This window comes from Electrona antarctica, assembly GCF_951216825.1.
Source record: "Electrona antarctica genome assembly, chromosome: 7".
NCBI classification, from domain to species: Eukaryota; Metazoa; Chordata; class Actinopteri; order Myctophiformes; family Myctophidae; genus Electrona; species Electrona antarctica.
The window spans coordinates 53814155-53822095 of record NC_136812.1 but is presented as its reverse complement, the minus strand read 5'-3'; the positions used below and the strand labels follow the sequence as shown (position 1 = coordinate 53822095).

Here is a 7941-nt window from a genome sequence, read left to right as displayed (position 1 = left end):
GACTCCTATAGGCTACTTTGCATAGTTTCAATGTAAGAGTTTTTTTACAAGATCTGCTAACTTTCTAAAACGTTTGAACATTTACAGCATGGTTTTCCAAAAGTGGGGTCCGGGGACCACTAGGGGTACTTGACGGAGTTCCAGGGGGGGTCCCTATCTAAATTAGAGATATTTAGGAACCAAATGGACCCTTATGGGTCTGTAACTCTGAGAGTGTACGGTTAAACTGTTAAATTAACAGTGGTTTTACAATATACCAGAGATAGAAATGCCATTAAATCGGGGTCCATAGCCTAATGCGTGTGAAACTGGGGGTCCATGAATGCCATTAAATCGGGGGCTGTAGCCTAATGCGTGTGAAACTGGGGGTCCATGAAATTAACACGTTTCGGAATCACTGCTAGAGCCGTGAAAGTTCTATCTTATCGGGGTCACTGGCATATCTCTTCAAATGGGGGTCAGCGGCCTAATAAATGTCGATTTGGGGATCCTTGACATGAAATTGTTTGGGAAGCACTGATTCACAGTGCATTTACATTACTTGAGTAAATGCACACTCCAGTTACACAGTGTGTCACTTCTCCTGCTGATACACGTGGAAGAGCTTAATCTAATTCTGAGAAACTGTCCTCTTAGGCAAGACAGGACACACACACACACACACACACACACACACACACACACACACACACACACACACACACACACACACACACACACACACACACACACACACACACACACACACACACACACACACACACACACACACACACACACACAATGGAGCTCCATTAATGACAGAACTCCCGCGATTTCGTTCGACAACGCATGGTTTAACGCGTGCACACGCGCGCGCGTGCACGTCTCGTGTGATCGCCTGCACTGCTTTAAGTCTATGGGAAAACACGCGACGCGTTCATGCATTGTGCACGCGCGCGCAGCTGAGGTACGCGGAGTTCAGAGTTTTGGCATTTTGGAGCTGTTTGGTCTGTTTTTTTACTCACCCATGCACGCACGCACGCACGTGTGACTGTTTGTGCATTTGCACTGGCATTGGCACTGAAATTCCGCCTCAAGACCAGCAGATAGTATTTTAATATCCTGAATGATACATTATATTATCCATAATTCTCTGTATTAAAGAATAGCCTATTGATTGATTGATTGATTGATTGATTGATTGAAATATGTATTAACAGTTTGCAGAATTGCAGTACATTTCAAGCACAAACTCAATACAAAGGCTGTTAACTGTGAGTGGACGACCCAATTAAGCATTAGGCTACACTTGTTTGCAGTTCTAACCTACATGTTTAACCATTGGAATTCCCCAACATTACTTTTCCGACTGGCCATATCATTCAAGAAATTCATTTTCAAATTAAAAAATCTCTTAATTCTCATTAGTCTGATGATTAGTTGCACGTTATAAATATGCTTAATGCCATCAGTTAAATATCACGGCTGCGGCAGATGTGCGTCAATTATTTCTGTAATAAATAATATATACCTTTAATCATGTCGGCCTTCCATTATGCAGGGCGCGCTCCGTGCGTCCTTCCTTATACCTTTCCATGCAGTTTTATGAATCTATTTTAATCAATATTGCTATAATATTTCACGTGATCACTAAGTGCATATAACATGTTTTCTATGGTCATGCCTCGAATGTTATATAGCCTATTTTGCCAGTTCTCAACGAACGGATTGGTCTAATTCATGAAATATCTATTATCAGTAACCAAGACTTTATTAGAAGTTTGTATAGGAAAACGGTAGTTTCATGACAGTACAGAATCATGTAGATTGATTCAATAGCCTAGGACAGGGGTTCTCAACCCGTGGGTCGCGACCCCTCGGGGGGTCGCCAAATTATTTTAGGGGGTCCCCAAATTATTTTCAAAAAAAAGAAAAAATATATATTTATTAAAAAGAAAAAAAATTCACGATTTTTCAAAAATAGCAGACCTACAAGCTCGCTATGAGCTTGTAGATCTGCTATTTTTAAATAGCTAAATTATAACAATGCTTAAAACACCAAAAGGGGTTCCCGCCCAAAATGGTTTAAGGTTATTGTAGCAGTCAATTTATATTGGGGGTCGGGAGGGGGCGGGGCGGGGGTCCCGAGACATTGCCAAAGCATTTCCGGGGGTCCCCGGACAAAAACGTTGAGAACCCCTGGCCTAGGAGGCCTACTAGTCCAACACATTATCACAATTTTACCTCGCAGCTTGACGTTTGGCAAAGACATGTATTACCTCAGATATTGACATAGTCAGACATACACACACACATATATAAAATGATTACAGACAGAGCAGTCAGTGGTCCATAAAGTTTTCTTTCTGGATTCGTTTCTAACTTACCTGCAGTTTATGTCCTCCATTTCAAATGGGATTTAGGCAATTTTACCAGTGGACGGTGATTTACAGGCTTCCCTCACATTTTTAACCCATTTGATCTATTGAATGATTCTCACTATTATAGTTATAGTTTAACACTTTTTCTTATATAGAGTATTTTACCCCATTTCCATGCATATATCAATCATACAGTGCAATAATGACTCTTAAACCAGTGTGCTATCAATGCTCCAAGACAGACTCGAGGTATCTTGTGACAGAAAATAACAGATGTATAAGTGACAATGAATCACATAGTACTGCATTTTACCATGTCACATTATTTCCAAATGTGATAAAGTTGACTTATTTTGACATTATTAAAGTCACAGAACATGAAATATCATCAATAACACCTTTATTGCAATGAAGAATACATACAAATGAACTATAACTCGACCGGCCATCGGACGGTCTCGCGCCACACCATCCAGGTGGCCAGTTGTCCGGGTGGCCACTTGTGCAGGGTGCCCACTTGTTCAGTCAGACTACATTTTGGGTGCGGTACTGAACCATACTGTAGCATACTGTACTGTACCATACTGTACCGTACTGTACCGTACTGTACCAGACTGCACTGTACTGTACTGTACTGTACTGTACTGTACTGTACTGTACTGTACTGTACTGCACTGTACTGCAATGTACCATACTGTATGTTACTGTACCATACTGTATGTTACTGTACCGTACTGTACCAGACTGTACGTTACGTTACCGTACCATACTGTACTGTACCATACCGTGCTGCTGTGTGTGCGCGTGTGCGTGTGCGTGTGTGTGTGTGTGTGTGTGTGTGTGAAGTGAAAAGGGGAGGGGTCGGTGAATGTGGAAATTGTGATATAATTTGCGTCACAGCAAAATGTTGCACAATAACAGTATGGCACACAAAAGCAATATTTGTACAATACATATGACAGGTGAGCGGAGGCAATGTAGTGCAGATGGATTCCTGTGGCATGTAGAATTTGTTTGTGCTTCTTCTGTCGTATATGTCCTTAGACCTTCAGCTCCATTGCAGCAAGCCAGTCCAGTGTGTCATTGTCTAGGTCAATTAAGCCTTGATCACTATTTGGTAGCCGGTATGTGGGGCAGCTGGTCAGCACGTGTTCCATAGTCTGTAATGGATCCCCATTACAGACTATGGCCCAGACTATGGCCCAGACTATGGCCCAGACTATACACACAGGCCCAGTTCCTGGGCCTGTGTGGCAAAGGGCCGCCGGGACTTGAGATGCGTACGCTGTGGTGTCTCCGTGACGACCTTGTGGAGGAGGTGAGATTTGCTCAACTGTGCCTTCCGAGTGAGGGCCAGTGTGGCTGCTTCTCGCCTGACCTCTGCTGGGGCGATTCCAGGCTGAGGCACAGTATTCAGCGGCAGGGAAAACTAGGGCCTCGGTGGAGATGCGCAGTGTCTTTGTGGTGACTCCCCACGTGGTGCCAGCTAGATGCTGTATCAGTGCGGCACGGGCTTTCCCTTAACACTGTCCAGGTGTTGTTTAAAGGACAGTGTTCTGTCGAGCTTCACTCCATGTATGTCGGTGAGGACTGGGACTGTAGCCGGGCACCGTCGACCATGAGGTTGATTTGGCGAGTTGCTTCCCTTTTGTAGAGGTGGAACATTGTTGCTACAGTCTTCTCAACACTGAGCTTGAGGCGGCAGTCCTTCAGGTATGAAGAAAGGGTGTTCATGTCCTCCGAGAGGCTTTCCCCTATACTGCTTCCCAGGATGGCTTGCTGAGCAGAATTGCCAAGTTTTGTAGGAGAAGCCGGACGGATAAATATATTGGTCACAATTGCATTTGCAAAGTGGGGAACAGTCCAAATTTGTATTACTGCATTTTCAGGTACTACACTACAGTCACCTTTACAGGTGCATCTGATCAGCTCTCTGCAAGCTCTGGAAACCTCTGGAATGGTCAGCCAAACTGGCACCCATGACCCTTCTTCCTTAACCCACCCATAGTTCTGTGGAGAAGGAATCACTCGGTGGCTTCGTGTGCTGGTGGCCCAGATGCCCGCTTGGTAGACTGCAATAGCCTAGGGGAACCCAAATCTCGAGCCCTGCCTATGTTTCACGCATATTCCGGTTGTGACACAACATATGCCTTAATAGCCGGGGAGCCAGTCACCCAAAATTTGAGAGGACCTGTGATGTCATAACATACTTTTTATTTGTGTTTTTTTTCTATTCATTTGGTCAGAGCAGACCTCTCATTCTGTGTTCCATAATGACCAATAAAAAGTATGTCATGACATCACAGGTTCATCTCTATTCCCGCTCCCCGGCTATTAATGGAAAGGGTAAGAAGTCAGCTTGGCGGACCTGGCAAGCCTATGATGCTGCCTGCGACAGAAACATTCGTCAATCTGGCAAAGCATCCCTTCCAGCAACTAGATGTTGACTGCCAGCACTTCCGGGAGCTTGAAAGACTGACAGTAATTTTGTACGACAAATCCAGTCCTTTGAGCTCCATCAACGAAAAAAGAATGACCTCCCACCCAGGGTGCACTCACATGTGAAACGGGCAGTCTACCAAGCAGGCATCTGGGCCACCAGCACACAAAGCCATCAAATGATTCCTTCTCCACAAAACTATGGGCCAAGGAAGAAGGGTCATGGGTGCTAGTTTACTGACCATTCCAAAGGTTTCCAGAGCTTGCAGAGAGCTGATCAGATGCACCTGTAAAGGTGATGTATACCTGCCAATGCAGCAATGCAAATTTTGACTGTTCCCCACTTTGCAAATGCAATTGTGACAGCTAGGCAGGATGTGCACAGCTCTATAACATGTTTCGCACTATGATGCATATTCTTCATTGCAATAAAGGTGTTATTGATGATATTTCATGTTCTGTGACTTTAATAATGTAAAAATAAGTCAACTTTATCACATTTGGAAGTAATCTGATCATTTTATGATGTATATAGTCTGAAAAATACTAGGCGGATTTTCACATATTTCATTGATATTGATAGTCTTGCAATTTGATATTTAAAATAGATATTTGACAAGGGCTCCTAGGCTAAAATCCTTTAGCATGACATAAAGAAGCCTCATACAAAATTTGGCGCTTTTATCCGCAAGTGCACTATTCTCCTAAAAAAGTGCACTAAGCCTCTGGACTATTTCTTCCTCTTGTACTGCCATGTGTCCATCACCTGGGCTAGAGTGGAGGTGCTCTATTACCTTTTAATAATGTTGTATGGACCTTCCATTAGTGATCTTCAACCATTTTAAATTCAAGGACCCCCAGTTTGACATGCATTAGGCTATGGACCCCCATTAATGGCATTTCTCTCTCTGGGCCCGCACTTAGATTCTAAAATCAATGCATGTCATTGAGTTTTACATACAACCATTCTGAGCTCATACTGTCGGAGACCAAGAACATCACATTTTCGAGGAATGTAGTCTGTAAATGGTTTTCAAATTAACAACCTCACTTAGAATGTCAATGAGCCAGACCTTAAATTGGAACTTTGATTATGAAATGAGTAGTGAAGTAATCAACTTGGGAAGTTTCATAACAATTATAGGGTATGCTTTTTCCACACATTTTCCTATTTTGGAGCTCTGGCTCATGGCCTAAGAACCAAAAAGAACTGAACTGGTGGAAAAGGGGCCTAGTGTCACAACATTTTTGCAATTTGGTGTTCCTAAAGACAAAAGTTCCTTATAATCCTGCTTTTACTTTGATCAGAGGAAATGAGTGTCACATGGCTAACTTCATTTTTGGAATTATGTTTCTCTTTCATTGCAAGGAACCATCACATTGCAATGTTGTATTAGTTCTGAAAATACATTTTTGGATTTATTTACAGATACAAGAGGCACAGACTATGGTGGACGTGAACGATGCTGTGGCTGAACTCTCAAACTGTACCGGGGGTCTTGGACGAGTGCTCAGGAAGATGAGTGACCGGGATGAGCTAGTGGTGTCTGTACTGGACTGGCATTTTAATGGAAGGCTGCATAAACCTCTTGAACAGTACGTTTGTGTGTCACACTGGTGCCTGTGGAACATGAATTGATGTTGATTCTGTTTAGGATTCTAGTGGCTATTAATGATCAGTGTTCACCTGCAATAGATAACTTGGTAGCACAAAGTGATACATAACATTTCCATTTGACTAGTTTGTGATCTAATTTTACAAATTAGACACTTGTTGTATGTCCACATATTAATGATGTCCACATATTAATGACTGATATATTATCTTATCTAATGTGTTAAGGCTCCGTGAAGGCATGGGAGACTTGGATGTTTTGCAAGCGCTTCAAGGCAGTCCTGCGTTACAAGCAATGTTCTGTGGAGGCCCCCCAGCACCACTAGATCCAGCAGCTCTCAGACGGCTCTACAGGGTCAAATATTCAGTGGCAGGGAGCTCCAGAAGAACGGCAGAGGAGAGGGCGGTTGCCTATTTTTGGGACTGGCTGTCTGCAGTTGAGGGTATGTGTCACATTTTGGTTACTGTATTTAAGGACTGAAACATAATTCACAATCAATGTGTCACTTTGTATGACCTTTATTGTCTTGAGCACTTCAGTTCACTAAAACATCACATCTTTACCTTTACAGATGGGGACGCAGTCCTGAATGTCGACGAGATGGAGCCGGTTTCTGTGTCTTTGGAGGACGTGTTACGTTTTTCCACAGGCACAGAAATAATTCCACCCCTAGGCTTCTACCCACGGCCGGCACTACACTTCCTCCATGACGGAGAACGTCTCTTTCCAGAGACCACACATGTGGCCTTGTATTGAAATTGCCTCTCCACATCCTTTATGACAATTTCAGCGATTAGATGATTTCTGGAATCATCCAGGCCCCAGGTTTTGGTCTAGCTTGAGTCTTTCCCTAACCTTTTTGGCCATCACCCCCTGTTGCCTCCCGACCTGGCTGACACCCACCCCCACCCAGTTTGGGAACCACTGTTTGATTTTGATTTTCTTATACATTTTATTGATCTAAATTTTATTTATGTTTTAAATAATGTTATTTATGTTAGAATATAGCCTACGCTGCAGCTAGGTCAGTGAGGTAACAGGGGGTGCATGGTCAAAAAGGTTTGGCCCGGCCCTCATCAAACCCTGGACACTCGCATGTCCCCGCTAACACCCATAGCTCTCCATATATGGACCTGACATTCCGTTGTTCTGACCTCGTAGAACGTCTGACTGGGGAGTTTATAATTTTGTCAAATGGTGACAGTGAATTTGTTTGGCCTGGGATTCTGTAATGTTTTATACTGAAAATGGAATTGTTAAAACCATTTTATAAGAAAAAAAAAATGTTTTACAAATGTTGGTTCCATTTGTACACATGCTTGTGATAATTAAAAAAAAACATGCAGGATATGCAAAGTGTGTTCTTTTTAGACATAGTCTACTCTAGATTAAATGGTACAGTTCTAATCTCTTATGGGTGTCAATGCTCAATGCAGATGTTTTAATTTAAATTGGTTATGAAGTTACTGGTGTAAACTTTGAATGCAGACTTTCAAAGTCTAGTCACTAGACTTACGCTACGA

The 7941-nt window shown here is 42.8% G+C and overlaps 1 long non-coding RNA gene across 1 annotated transcript; it reads left to right on the top strand.

The window, feature by feature from the left end:
* The first annotated feature begins 6235 nt into the window (after nucleotides 1-6235).
* Nucleotides 6236-7468, top strand: LOC306926763. The gene is made up of 3 exons (XR_013790430.1): nucleotides 6236-6398; nucleotides 6646-6860; nucleotides 6990-7468. It is a non-coding gene; the product is annotated as an uncharacterized lncRNA (long non-coding RNA).
* Nucleotides 7469-7941: the final 473 nt, after the last annotated feature.